Consider the following 15,291-nt stretch of genomic DNA (forward strand, 5'->3'; position numbering starts at 1 on the left):
GTGTGTGCGTGTGTGTGGACATGTGTGGGTGTGTGTGTGTGTGTGTGTGTGTGTGTGTGTGCGTGTGTGTGGACATGTGTGTGTGTGTGTGTGTGTGTGTGTGTGTGTGTGTGTGTGTGTGTGTGTGCATTATAATTGTTGTGTATACTGAGAGTTCGTTCCTGTAAGAGCCTCTGGATTTTTGTAACATTTATGTTTTGTTTTTGGTTTTTGTTGTAAAGTGTTTATGATTGTGTTCTATTCCGTCAATGGCGTCATTCTGGTAATGATGTTGTTATTGCTTTTGTAAAGCGCTTTGTGTGTTCGAAAGCGCTATAGAAATCACCATTATTATTATTATTATTATTAATATGTTCAATGCGCATTACCCTAGGCCTAAACTCGACACGAATACTTTATATAATAGAATGAATGCATCATGATCTGTCTTCTTCTTTAATGATTTATTTTTTTATTGTTTTATGTCGTCTCTCCTTCTGTTTAAGGTATTGTATTTGTAGTTGAGGAAGACAGACGTCGAAACCGGTCTATTCGTGGTTTTATTGTTCGTGTTTTGGTGAGTACAGTTTCATTGTTATCGTGTCACTGTTCTTCTCATCTGCAGTCCCTTGTCCCTGTTTTGATTTGATTTGATTTGATGTTCTACAGCATCATGAGCAACACCATCGTGAACAGCACAACGTTGACGGGATGGGAACTCATCCTGAAACTCTTCCCTTTCTTCAAAGAGGAGATTGCCGACTGGAGACTGACCCCCACCAGCGACGTTGACACACACTTGGAGTCGAAGGTGGATGTGGTTTCTGTGTACAGCTGCAGCGTGGTTGTTTTGGCTGTGTTCGGAGTGCCTGGAAACCTCATGCTGCTCTGTCTGTCTCTGCACCGCGAGATTAGAACAGTCTCACACAGGTTGGAATTGATTTGATGTCGATTGATTGATTGATTGATTGCTTGTATGAATGATTGATTGATTGATGGATTGATGGATTGATGGATTTATGGATTGTTTGAGTGATTGAGTGATTGATTGATTGAATTGAGTGAGTGAGTGAGTGAGTGATGGGTTAGTTGATTGATTGATTGATAGATTGATTAGTTGATTGAATGATTAATTGATTGTTTGATTGATTGATTGATTGATTGATTGATTCAAAGATTCATTGATTGATGGACAGATGGATGGTTGTTTGAAGAAAGGGAGAGAGGGAGGATTTACAAAGTGTAACATAGGTTCACACAGGTTGGAACCAATCGTTTGATTGATTGATTGATTGGTAATCGATTGATGGATGGATGGATTAATGAATTGGACGATCGATCCATCGATTGATAGATTGATTGAGGGAGGGAGGGAGGGGTGGCTGAATGATAAATTGAGTGAGTAAGTGAGTGATTTAGAGAGTGATGAGTTCGTATGTTATTTAGAGAGCCTTTATTTTACCGCATTTTGAAGTGGTGGTTAGAGGATTTGGGCTTTCCGATCTATCTGTTAATCTTTGTTTCTGGTGTGACACTGCTCGTATCACACGGTAACTTCCCTCGTAGGCCTACTCCATCCTGCGCAAAGGGGAAATACTTTGCTCGATTCAAGTAAAGTCGATTAAGGGCAGAATATACCTGCGCAGCTTCAGCGGCACAGACGACGCACTGCATATTATTGATGCTGCGATAGGGATTATGACGAGTACTTGGCCTGTTTTTCCTTCACGCAACGTGGGGCTGGGATAATCTGCAGTGCGTCGTCTGTCCTGCTGAAGTTACATAGGTGAGCGCCAGGCCTTACCAGCATTGATACACGTAATCTGTACAACGGCGGTCCCACATAGCCATATCGGTCGAATGAACGTTCTAAACAACAACGAACTGTTAAAGGGGACATGCCCGTGCATGTTTGTGTGCGTGCGTGCGTGCGTGCGTGCGTGCGTGGGTGGGTGAGTGCGTGCGTGCATCTGTGTGTGTGTACTGTTTGTTACATGTGTGTGTGTGTGTCTGTCTGTGTGTGTGTGTAGAGCGATTCAGACTAAACTACCGGACCGATCTTTATGAAATTTGACATGAGAGTTTCTGGGTATGATATCCTCAGATGTTTTTTTTCATTTTTTTGATAAATGTCTTTGATGACGTCATATCCGGCTTTTCGTGAAAGTTGAGGCGGCACTGTCACGCTCTCATTTTTCAACCAAATTGGTTGAAATTTTGGTCAAGTAATCTCCGACGAAGCCCGGACTTCGGTATTGCATTTCAGCTTGGTGGCTTAAAAATTAATTAATGACTTTGGTCATTAAAAATCTGAAAATTGTAAAACAAATTATTTTTTTATGAAACAATCCAAATTTACGTTCAACTTATTTTCCATCATTTTCTGATTCCAAAACCATATACATATGTTATATTTGGATTAATAACAAGCTCTGAAAATTAAAAATATAAAAATTATGATCAAAATTAAATTTTCGAAATCAATTTAAAAACACTTTCATCTTATTCCTTGTCGGTTCCTGATTCCAAAAACATATAGATATGATATGTTTGGATTGAAAACACGCTCAGAAAGTTAAAACGAAGAGAGGTACAGAAAAGCGTGCTATCCTTCTCGGCGCAACTACTACCCCGCTCTTCTTGTCAATTTCACTGCCTTTGCCATGAGCGGTTGACTGACGATGCTACGAGTATACGGTCTTGCTGCGTTGCATTGCGTTCAGTTTCATTCTGTGAGTTCGACAGCTACTTGACTAAATGTTGTATTTTCGCCTTACGCGACTTGTTTGTCGTTCCAGACGACTTCCGATCTAGCTGTTACCACGTTATGCACATCTCTCCCTACCATGCTTACTTACTTACTTGTACATCTGTACTGTTCGCCGGTCTATATAAAACAAATTTAAAAAGAAAAAAAAAGCTGCTGTAAGTGGGCTTAATTGAATTAATCCAGTGTCATGTATTTGCGATTTTTTTTCAGACGGAGTACGAGCAGAATCTTGCGGATGCCATCCCCTATACCAACGTGGTGTACTGCGTGTGTCTGGCCGCCAACTTGTACATTCCGCTGGCCACGTCCAGACTGTACAGGAACGTTGCTCGCAGATCTCTGGCGTTCTGCAAACTTACAAGGTCCACTTGAAGGCAAAGCTAGCCCTTTTCGTGACAACAGCGGTACTCACTACATGTATCTCAGATCTGCGTAGGTTACGTCACTACGATAAGACGATCCCTCCCCAAGGACACCTTGCTAAAATCAACAACCCAACGCGTTTTGCGCAGAGTGGGAACTTTTTGTTGAATTCATTTGACAGATTGACACTAATGTCACTTAACAAACTAATTCATCAAGAATTCCGGCCTAGTGGTAAGGCGTCCGCCCCGTGATCGGGAGGTCGTGGGTTCGAACCCCGGCCGGGTCATACCTAAGACTTTAAAATTGGCAATCTAGTGGCTGCTCCGCCTGGCGTCTGGCATTATGGGGTTAGTGCTAGGACTGGTTGGTCCGGTGTCAGAATAATGTGACTGGGTGAGACATGAAGCCTGTGCTGCGACTTCTGCCTTGTGTGTGGCGCACGTTATATGTCAAAGCAGCACCGCCCTGATATGGCCCTTCGTGGTCGGCTGGGCGTTAAGCAAACAAACAAACAAACAAACAAACAAACAAACAAACAAACAAACAAACAATTGCCAATATGCACAGGAAGCAGTCAGTTCGCTGATTGTTGCTGGGTGTGCAAGTGGAGGGACGCTCTTATCCCAAGTTAGCCTCCCATGTACTCCCATGTACTCCCATGTACTCCCACGTACTCCCGTGTACTCCCATGTACTCCCTTGTACTCCATCCTGTGCAAAGTAGGATCATTGTGATTGATACATATTTTTAACTGACATCTGAGTCTACAAATTTAATTCGCACAAAAAGAATTGAACAAAAAGTTAAATGTCGGTATATTATTTCAATGTGACTGAAACATAAGAAGTAAATGTTTATGTTTTAAGTTATTGAGACATCCCAGTGCACTAAGGGATTTATAGAGCAAATCGAGAAAATTCATTATTGAACGAAGCGCATAGCGCTGAGTTCAATAATTATTTTCGAGATTTGCTCTATAAATCCCTTAGTGCACTGGGATTGTTTCAATAACGATATTGTCAGTACCGCCATAGAAAAAAGAAGATTCCAAACGCACACTTTGCTACGCGCATTTGAATAGGCATAACTGTGTGGTCAGGTCGTGTACAGTAAGATCTACTTTTGTGTGGGGTGTCTCAAGTCGTGCTTTCGTCACACGCATTTTAATTTCTGTTGGTAAATTCCAGTGTAGCGTTAAGCTGAACAGTGATGATCTTTCAGAGAGACCTCATTTGAACTCGGAGAAAGGACTGTGCTCTTCATTATTTGCGATTCGAAACCTTCAGTCGAGCTTCGATGGATTGACTGTGCGGAGTGACTCCCCTTGAATTGACTACCCCACGAAGGACTCGACGGTTCGCACATTTTCAAAATAAATGTGGCATATTTCTTGTGTTGTATCTTCACTCATCGGGGAGTCTGATACTAAATATGAACGGTAAGAATGCTCTGAACCCTACACGTATTATATCCCCATCGTTTTTTCGTTCACATTTGCCCAACATGTTAATTTGCTGAGCGGGGTTTATGTCGTCTGCTAGGCAAGAACAATCGAACCACTGCAGTCTGCACTGTCACAGAGTCTGCACGAATGAGACAGGCTAGTAATAAGTCTTATAATTATATGGTAAGAACGTTCTGAACCCTACACGTTTTCGATTACGATTGTTCTTACCTTGAAATAATAATTCGGAAACCATTCATTTACTGAACCGGCTGATGCAGTCGTATTTCAGTGTAGTCTGCTACTCGAATCAATCTTTCAAATGTTGTATACGTTATCGGAATAACACTTGTGTTTTCTGTTTAGACTGTTAGCCGCTGGGAATTGTATACTAACTCATCATTTGGTAATGTGGATGATAAGCTACATGCCACTAACACGGCATATTATGAGAAGAATCTATGCAAGTCGGCGAAAATGAGATGAAACACAGCGGCTTCTATTTTTAGATCAGTGGCACTGTGGCACAGGCACATGCAATCTGTCAGAAAAAAAACCCACTTCTGCTTTAATTGAGAAGCAGGGAATTTATGGTCATTTGGTATTGTGGAGAATATAAGCAACATGTCATTAATTAATTCTGAGGATGAGAGTACAGTCTCGCTTTGGCAAAGGGCGTAAGAATACGCTCTGTGGAAAAGTTAGCGCACTCCAAGAGTGCGCTAACAGATTTAAGCGCATCGCCATTAGCCAATCAACTGGTTCACATCAGTCATGTGACACCAGTACCTACTGACAATGTGGTTTATATGAGTTAAGATTTTGATTAAAAACAATCACCTCAAACTCCCGCTTTACACATAAGGTAGCCAGGACTTTGATTTCTTATATGTGACGAAATGGGAGGATCCTCTTATCATATGTAATATCCATGTCACATTAGGGCGGCGTCCCCGCGGCGTCCAAGGAAAAATAATGGCGTTCTGATTATGCGCGTGGTAGGAACGCCGTAGGGTCGTCATAGGGTCGCCGTAGCAGCCCAGTAAGGTCTCGACAGCCTGTGCTGATTTACATAATTGCTTACACGAGAAAGAAGCTATCTATTGCAGATGTAGGTTTCGGTTATTTTGTTAATTAATTGATGTGTGCCACCTATTGCCCAATCAAAAGCGCGCCCCCTGCGGGTTAGGGGGAGTCCCATGTTGGTTGGGACGAGAAAGAATTTACCCGATGCTCCCCAGCATGTCGTAAGAGGCGACTAACGGATTCTGTTTCTCCTTTTACCCTTGTTAAGTGTTTCTTGTTTAGAATATAGTCAATTTTTGTAAAGATTTTAGTCAAGCAGTATGTAAGAAATGTTAAGTCCTTTGTACTGGAAACTTGCATTCTCCCAGTAAGGTAATATAATTGTACTACGTTGCAAGCCCCTGGAGCAAATTTTTGATTAGTGCTTTTGTGAACAAGAAACAATTGACAAGTGGCTCTATCCCATCTCCCCCCTTCCCTCCGTCGCGATATAACCTTGAATGGTTGAAAACGACGTTTATCACCAAATAAAGAAAGAATCAAAAGCGCTTTAAATAATCAAAATATAGTATTCAGCACGTAAAGATGTAAATAATTTAGTGAATATATGCATAGATACTTACATTAACTGAGTTTGTAAATAAATAACTACACACAAATTTGATTAAACAAATAATAAAACAAGAAATTCCTATGAGGTAGGAAAAACACCCCCGTCAAAGGGAAATAACCTTCTCAGTTGGTGGCAGTGACTGAGTGAGAATGGTTATTTCCCTTTGACCATGAAGATGTCCCTGTATAAGTCCTTGTATAATTTCAATCCACCAATAACTCCCTAACCGTGTGTTTGACTGGTCCCAAATTTTGTAAGGACCGTCTCAGGAATGTATAGAACCTGTTCACCAAGTTTGGTGACGATCGGTCCGTTCATTCTTGAGATCTATATGCGAACACAAACACACAAACAAACACACAAACACCCAAACACCCAAACAAACACATCGAGCGAAACCTATACACACCCCTATACCGGGGGTGTAACAAGTTATTATATGACTGAGAAAAAAAAAGAAGAGAAGAGTTGTATTGCCTTGGTGTTGCTAGTTCTTTGCTGGTTCTAATCAATATTAAGATTCTCAATGCTGCTTGTCATACGTGGGTTCTGTTCTTGCGTAAAACATAGTTCAGTTCTCACTCTGTCCATCTGTTTCATGAGTACATGATACGATCAGAAAATGTTGTTTCGATCTATGTAGTAATGAAAATTAATTAAGATTGCAAGTTTGATCACCATGGGTGAAGATTAACACTGTAACAAACTCCTACGATTTGATATGATAGTCAAAGAAATAAACAACTGGAGCTCCCGTGTGAGTGTGTATGAGTATTTGCGTGTGAGCATGTGCGTGTGTGTGTGTGTGTGTCCGTGTGTGTGTCTGTGTGTGTGTGTGTGTGTGTGTGTGTGTGTGTGTGTGTGGGTGTGAGTGACTGGACTCTATCTGTTTTCATATTGTTTAACTTTTTTTTATCTATCTTCATTTTTCTTCTTTGTTTATTTATATATTTACTTATCCATCTTTTTCATCACATTGACCGAACTTCTAATCAAACCTACCTGTTCCCAGGATAAGGGAAGCAACAGGAAATCCCAGCGATTTCTTGTTGAAGGAATAACCTCCCTTTTGGTATGCAAACTGCCGAAATAGTGGACAGTACACAAGAGAGAGAGAGAGAGAGAGAGAGAGAGAGAGAGAGAGAGAGAGAGAGAGAGAGAGAGAGAGAGAGAGAGAGAGAGAGAGAGAGATACAACCTTTTTTTCTCACAAAAATTCTTGAAAACACACACACACACACACACACACACACACACACACACACACACACACACAGATATACACACACAAACACACACACACACACACACACATACACACACACACACACACACACACACACACACACACACACACACACACACACACACACACACACAAGAAGCGTCTTCAATTTGGACGCCTCGACTGCGAGAAGTTTTGAGTAAAATACACGTAAGTACAGTATGTTGCAGAAACAGAATACTACATGGCTTGCTGTGTCGTACCAGATTTACACTCGTTGCTTTTTGAAATATTGAAAAGCTCGCTTTCGCCAGCAGTTCTATATTCAAGAAAGCAACTCCTGTACACCTGGTACGAAAGACACAATTACAAGCCATGTAGTATTCTCTTTACACACACACACACACTCACACACACACACACACACACACACACACACACACACACACACACACACACACACACACACACACGCGCGTGATCTTTTTGAGTCAATCGGTGTCGTGTCTTTTTGAACAAGTATATCTCCCAAGGAAATAACAAAGAGTTTTCCAGATTAAAATTTGTCGTTGTGACCAGCAGTCAAAAATTACTTTTTAAGTCACCGACAGGCTGTTCAAATGTCGGTGTTGTATCATATATATGTCAAGCAAAAACAAAACCATGTCACATCTTCAGTATGGATAGTTACATATTACTTAAAGGCATATGTACGCGCTCAAAGTGTAGTTTGCCCACAATCGATGTCAAATGCATCATAAGGCCATATAATGACGATATGTCGCAATGCGCGGACCATATACATGCATTACAGCTTGTTCTAGCCTCTGAAAAAGTGAGGATGTCAACAAAGACGCGGAGTTATTTCCCTTGCGTCAACGCTACCTCTGTTGGCAAATCTATAAATAGGACGATCCAGATCAAAATGAAAATTAACATATCTCAACATTGAAGGGGTCCTAGACCACAATATTTTGCAGGGAACTTAATTTAGCATGTCTCCAGCTGTTGGTAAAGCAATTAGCGTGTATAGTCATCGAGTACATATGGCTTTAAGAAAGATCCTTTACGCTTCCACTCCTAACAAAACAGAAACAAAAACAGAACAAAACAGCAACAGGGAATCTCTCCCAAGAGAAATGGAAGAAAGGAAGGCTGTCTCTTTCACAAACTTTGTTGAAAAGAGCATGATATCGAACATACTGGTCATTTTCTTTCAATATTCCTGCACTTTTTTTCTTTGAAAAAAGAGGGAGAACAAATCACGTCAAACATGTATGACGTCACCAATGACGTATATTTGTACTGTAAACACCGTGGTGAATGTTCTTGTTTATACAGACAATCAATGATGGCCAAAAGGAAAGGGGGACGCATGGAGCTTATTTGATTTTTGTGGAAATTTAAAAAAGTGTTACTTGTAGAAGAAAGCAACAGATGCTTTTTGTTAGGGGTATTCATGGGGGGGGGGGGGGGGGTGGGGGATTCCAGAATATTGAATGTGCATTTCCTCTAGAGATAGGTCTTACAAGGGCGGATCAATTCACTTTGGAGGGGGGGGTTACAAAATGACTGCGAAGATACAAGTTGACGGCGCCGAAGGCGCCTAAGCCTCTAGGGGGGTCCGGGGACATGCCCCCCGGAAATTTTTTTTTATCCAAAGAAGCAAAATAGAGCTATCTGGTGCATCCTGAGCCAATAAATTACCTCTTTTTGGGGGGGTGGGGGGGGGGGGTTACGTAACCCGTGTAACCCCCCCCCCCCCCCCCAGATCCGCCCTTGGTCTTGTTTGTTTGTTCGTTCATGGGCAGAAACTCCCACGGCTTTTACGTGTATGACCGTTTTTACCCCGCCATATAGGCAGCCATACGCCGCTTTCGGAGGAAGCATGCTGGGTATTTTCGTGTTTCTATAACCCACCGAACTCTGACATGGATTACAGGATCTTTTTCGTGCGCACTTGGTCTTGTGCTTGCGTGTACACACGGGGGGTGTTCGGACACCGAGGAGAGTCTGCACACAAAGTTGACTCTGAGAAATAAATCTCTCGCCGAACGTGGGGACGAACTCACGCTGACAGCAGCCAACTGGATACAAATCCAGCGCGCTACCGACTGAGCTACATCCCCGCCCTGACTGAGCTACATCCCCGCCCTGACTGAGCTACATCCCCGCCCCGGAGTTAGGTCTTGAAATTGCAGGGATATTGTGTTGTTGTTAAGATTGGGTGGCCGAGTGGTAACGACTGGGTGGCCGAGTGGTAACGACTGGGTGGCCGAGTTGTAACGCACTTGCGCTCGGAAGCGAGAGGTTGCGAGTTCGACCCTGGGTCAGGGCGTTAGCAATTTTCTCCCCCCTTTCCTAACCTGGGTGGTGGGTTCAAGTGCTAGTCTTTCGGATGAGACGAAAAACCGAGGTCCCTTCGTGTACACTACATTGGGGTGTGCACGTTAAAGATTCCACGATTGACAAAAGGGTCTGGCAAAATTGTATAGGCATAGATAAAAATGTCCACCAAAATACCCGTGTGACTTGGAATAATAGGCTGTGAAAAGTAGGATATGCGCCGAAATGGCTGCGATCTGCTGGCCGATGTGAATGCGTGATGTATTGTGTAAAAACATTCCATCTCACACGGCATAAATAAATCCCTGCGCCTTGAATATGTGCGCGATATAAATTGCATAAAATAAAAATTAAAAAATTAAAAATTAATCCCTGCGCTTAGAACTGTACCCACGGAATACGCGCGATATAAGCCTCATATTGATTGATTGATTGATTGAAGATGTTGTTTGACTGTAGTGTTTGCATCCTTTTTGCCACCCCCCAAACTTCCCCCTTGTTTCGTGAATCGTGCATCGTTTCCTCATCCTCCTTACTATTGTTCTGTTAGGGCGATTTGCATCAGCGGATTCTCACATGATTAAATCTTGAGTAACGGTTACAAACCAGCTAAGTAGGGCCTTGGGGAGTGTGTGTGTGTGTGTGTGTGTGTGAATGTGACAGAGTGATTATTACACCCCCGGTATAGGGGTGTGTATAGGATTCGCTCGATGTGTTTGTTTGTTTGTTTGGGTGTGTGTTTGTGTTCGCATATAGATCTCAAGAATGAACTGACCGATCGTCACCAAACTTGGTGAACAGGTTCTATACATTCCTGAGACGGTCCTTACAAAAATTGGGACCAGTCAAACACACGGTTAGGGAGTTATTGGTGGATTAAGATTCTACAAGGACTTATAGAGGGACATATTAATGGTCAAAGGGAAATAACCTTCTCAGTTGGTGGCAGTGAGAATGGTTATTTCCCTTTGACCAACGGGGGTGTTTTTCCTACCTCGGAGGAATTTCTTGTTTTATCTGTATTTATTGTGTATGTTAAATGTAACATTGTTATTGTAGATTAACTATTTTATAGTTTCACACACACACACACACACACACACGCACACACACACACACACACACACACACACACACCCATTCACTCACTCAGTGTTATTGTAATAGTCAGGGAAACTAGTTAAATTACTCTTGTATGTAGTTTTATAGTTTTATAGTTTAAGCCGATGGCAGTAAAGTATTTTAGGTATTTTCCTGTTGGACTTGTTTGCTGACCAAACCAGGCAACCGGCTAACTGTGAACTTTTTGTATTTTATCTGTAGCAGACGAGTTTTGCTGCGGGATGGATGTATCGCTTTTGTAATGTAGAATACGCACCAATCAGGAGCGTACAGCAATCCTTGTCATAAGCTTACTGCGCATGCGTGATAACATGATTATTGACATTACCAACGGAACTAGAGAATGGAAGACATGAACAATCAATAAAGAATCTAGAAAACCAACGTGAACTTGTTTCCCTGACTATTACAATAACACTGAGTGAGTGAATGTGTGTGTGTGTGTGTGTGTGTGTGTGTGTGTGTGTGTGTGTGTACAAATCGGTACTCTCTGCTTATGCACCTTGATGTTGCACGAGTACTATTCTGTGTCATTCAACGCTATGCTTTACAGATTCTCAACCGTTTTGAAATCACGAGCTTTAGATCAAAAGCAAGGTCGTCTCTAGTCATCCTTTCCCCCCTAGCATGTGCATGATGTGTTGTTGGAATCTGACAGTGATTGTATGAATTTTGTATACATGTATTGTTGTCACGCGCTTTGAACTTCTGAAAAGGCGCTTTGTTTGTTTGTTTGTTTGTTTGTTTGTTTGTTTGCTTAACGCCCAGCCGACCACGAAGGGCCATAATTATCAGGGCGGTGCTGCTATAAGGCGCTTTATAAATGCCCGTTATTATTATTATTATATAGCAACATATTTTTTTTCTTCTCAGTCAAGAACGTTTGAGTCTTCAGCCCATTTTTCATGTGTGGCTCGCTTTTCGATGTCTTCACCTTTTGCATCGCTTGTTTGAGTGGGGTATCGACACTTTCCGCCGGTTTCGCTTTCTTTTTATCCAGAATCGACTTGTCTATGGCGTGGGTCCTTCAGCCTCTGAGTGTTGTTTGTGTTTTTTGGGTTGTGGTCGCTTGCTGCATCGACATCGTCTGCTTCTCTGGCTTCCGTCGTCGCCCTGCCTCGGGTCTTCTGTACTCAATACCTCGACTTCTCCTTTGTTTTTCCTGGCTACCTCACATTTTCTTCCCTCACTTTCCCAACCCCAACTCACCCTTCACCGACTTTTACCTCCCTTTTTCACACACCGAATTTCTCCTTTCGTTCCCCCGAGCTATTCTCCCTCTCCAAAACGAAAATGCCGACTCCCTATTACTCCCCTTCAGACTCCCAGCCATACTCCCACCTCGCCCCATCTTCCTCTCGTGTCTTTCTTTCCTCGATCCACTTGCTCCCCCCCCCCCCCCTTCTCAAACCCGACGCTTGCCTCCCTAACACATATCGTGGACTGGGTGGCCGAGTGGTAACGCACTTGCGCTCGGAAGCGAGAGGTTGCGAGTTCGACCCTGGGTCAGGGCGTTAGCAATTTTCTCCCCCCTTTCCTAACCTAGGTGGTGGGTTCAAGTGCTAGTCTTTCGGATGAGACGAAAAACCGAGGTCCCTTCGTGTACACCACATTGGGGTGTGCACGTTAAAGATCCCACGATTGACAAAAGGGTCTTTCCTGGCAAAATTGTATTGGCATAGATAAAAATGTCCACCAAAATACCCGTGTGACTTGGAATAATTATAGGCCGTGAAAAGTAGGATATGCGCCGAAATGGCTGCGATCTGCTGGCCGATGTGAATGCGTGATGTATTGTGTAAAAAAAAAATCCATCTCACACGGCATAAATAAATCCCTGCGCCTTGAATATGTGCGCGATATAAATTGCATAAAATAAAAAATATAAAAATGAAAATAAATAAATCCCTGCGCTTAGAACTGTACCCACGGAATACGATATAAGCCTCATATTGATATTGCTATTGATATCGAGTTCTCTTTCCTTCAGATGACACCCAATTCTTGTCTCCCTTCACATCTCAACTTCACTTCACTTCAGTTTAACCAAACGTGTGCATCCCTTCACAACACAACATTTCCTCGCTTCATTTTCTCGATTTAACCCTCTTTCCAAAACCCAAATTCCTCTTTTCCGACTCAGTCTTTACCACAAACCCACCCCTAACCCCACCGAACTCCATCTTCTTTGAGACCCCCCCCCCCCCCCGCCCCGCCCCCCCACCCCACCCCTCGAATCCTTCTGAACTCCCTTCATCCTCCAACAACGTACCCCGTCCCAACTTACATACTGATAAAAAAAATCAAAATAAAATAAAAACAAGTCGCGTAAGGCGAAAATACAATATTTAGTCAAGTAGCTGTCGAACTCACAGAATGAAACTGAACGCAATGCCATTTTTCAGCAAGACCGTATACTCGTAGCATCGTCAGTCCACCGCTCATGGCAAAGGCAGTGAAATTGACAAGAAGAGCGGGGTAGTAGTTGCGCTAAGAAGGATAGCACGCTTTTCTGTACCTCTCTTTGTTTTAACTTTCTGAGCGTGTTTTTAATCCAAACATATCATATCTATATGTTTTTGGAATCAGGAACCGACAAGGAATAAGATGAAAGTGTTTTTAAATTGATTTGGACAATTTAATTTTGATAATAATTTTTATATATTTAATTTTCAGAGCTTGTTTTTAATCCGAATATAACATATTGATATGTTTTTGGAATCAGCAAATAATGGAGAATAAGATAAACGTAAATTTGGATCGTTTTATAAATTTTTATTTTTTTTTACAATTTTCAGATTTTTAATGACCAAAGTCATTAATTAATTTTTAAGCCACCAAGCTGAAATGCAATACCGAAGTCCGGGCTTTGTCGAAGATTACTTGACCAAAATTTCAACCAATTTGGTTGAAAAATGAGGGCGTGACAGTGCCGCCTCAACTTTCACGAAAAGCCGGATATGACGTCATCAAAGACATTTATCCAAAAAATGAAAAAAACGTTCGGGGATTTCATACCCAGAAACTCTCATGTCAAATTTCATAAAGATCGGTCCAGTAGTTTAGTCTGAATCGCTCTACACACACACACACACACACGCACACACGCACATACACCACGACCCTCGTTTCGATTCCCCCTCGATGTTAAAATATTTAGTCAAAACTTGACTAAATATAAAAAATTACATGCTGATACTCATGCTTTGTCTGCAAGGTTGAACTCGAAGAACCCCGTTATTGTTTGTACAACAAGCAACACACGGTGAAGTTTGGAAACTAGACATGTCTTTCTCTTGAACCTTTGCCTACGTCCTTTCACGCCCAACTTTGTTCGGCGTTTTCTCGATACTCAAGGTTTGTAAACCTTTATTTAAAAGTTGAACTTCTTAACACGGGTGAACTTCTTGACACGGGTAAACTTCTTTTTCTGTCACAGTCAGTCGCACTCAGCACAGTTTGCAAACAAAAGCTGTTTTAGTTATCAGATGTAAAGCTGTGACAGTCTGGGATTACAGTTCCCGATCCGATTGCATGAGGGGAGCTCGGATGTGTGGCATTTGGGGAGGTGTGTGTGCTTGTGTGTGTGTGTGTGTGTGTGTGTGTGTGTGTGTGTGTGTGTGTGTGTGTGTGTGTGTGTGTGGGTGTGTGTATGTGTGTGTGTGTGTCTGTGCGTGTGTGTGTATGTGTGTGTGTGTGTGTGTGTGTGTGGTCGGACAGTAAAAGCGAACCAGAAGTAGTTCAGTGCATACGACTGTTGAGCATCGACGTTGGTGTGTCTGGCTAAATGAATAATAACGGCTCGGCGTTATTGTTTTATGTTTTTCTTTTTATCTTGTATTCATTTTGGACGTCAGATATTATCTCGTTCCTTTTTACTGACCTATCTTTTCTTTTCTTGTCCAAGTGCATTTTGAAGACATTTTTCTCTCGAATAGGCCAACGCAAAACAACAACCTTTTGTTTTTATAAGCGAACATACTTCAGTTGTGATTTCTTGTACCTTAAATATGAAATGGTACGATGTGTGAGCAAACAAAACTCTGAGGTGAATCAGTGCAGAATGCAATCTTATGGGTAAAGACGTATGTTGATGCCGTACACTTGAAATCAGTCTTCTTTCTATGATATGCATACGACTATTGTGACGTACAGCATGATCGTGAGATTATGTATCAACAATTCTAAGATTATTTTCACTTCGTCTTCATTTTTGCAATACGTTATTTGCCGCTTTATCTGCATTTATTGAAACACTGTACTAACCATTAATCGCACTATTTCCCATCAAACTGCACTGCATGTTGTTTTTCAATCTGACTTGTATTTTCAAAAACGCGTTTGCCAAAACTAAAGCAAGAGGCAAAAAACAACAACCTTGCATTGCACAAGTATCAATAC

This window comes from Littorina saxatilis, linkage group LG11 (assembly GCF_037325665.1).
Source record: "Littorina saxatilis isolate snail1 linkage group LG11, US_GU_Lsax_2.0, whole genome shotgun sequence".
Lineage (NCBI taxonomy): Eukaryota > Metazoa > Mollusca > Gastropoda > Littorinimorpha > Littorinidae > Littorina > Littorina saxatilis.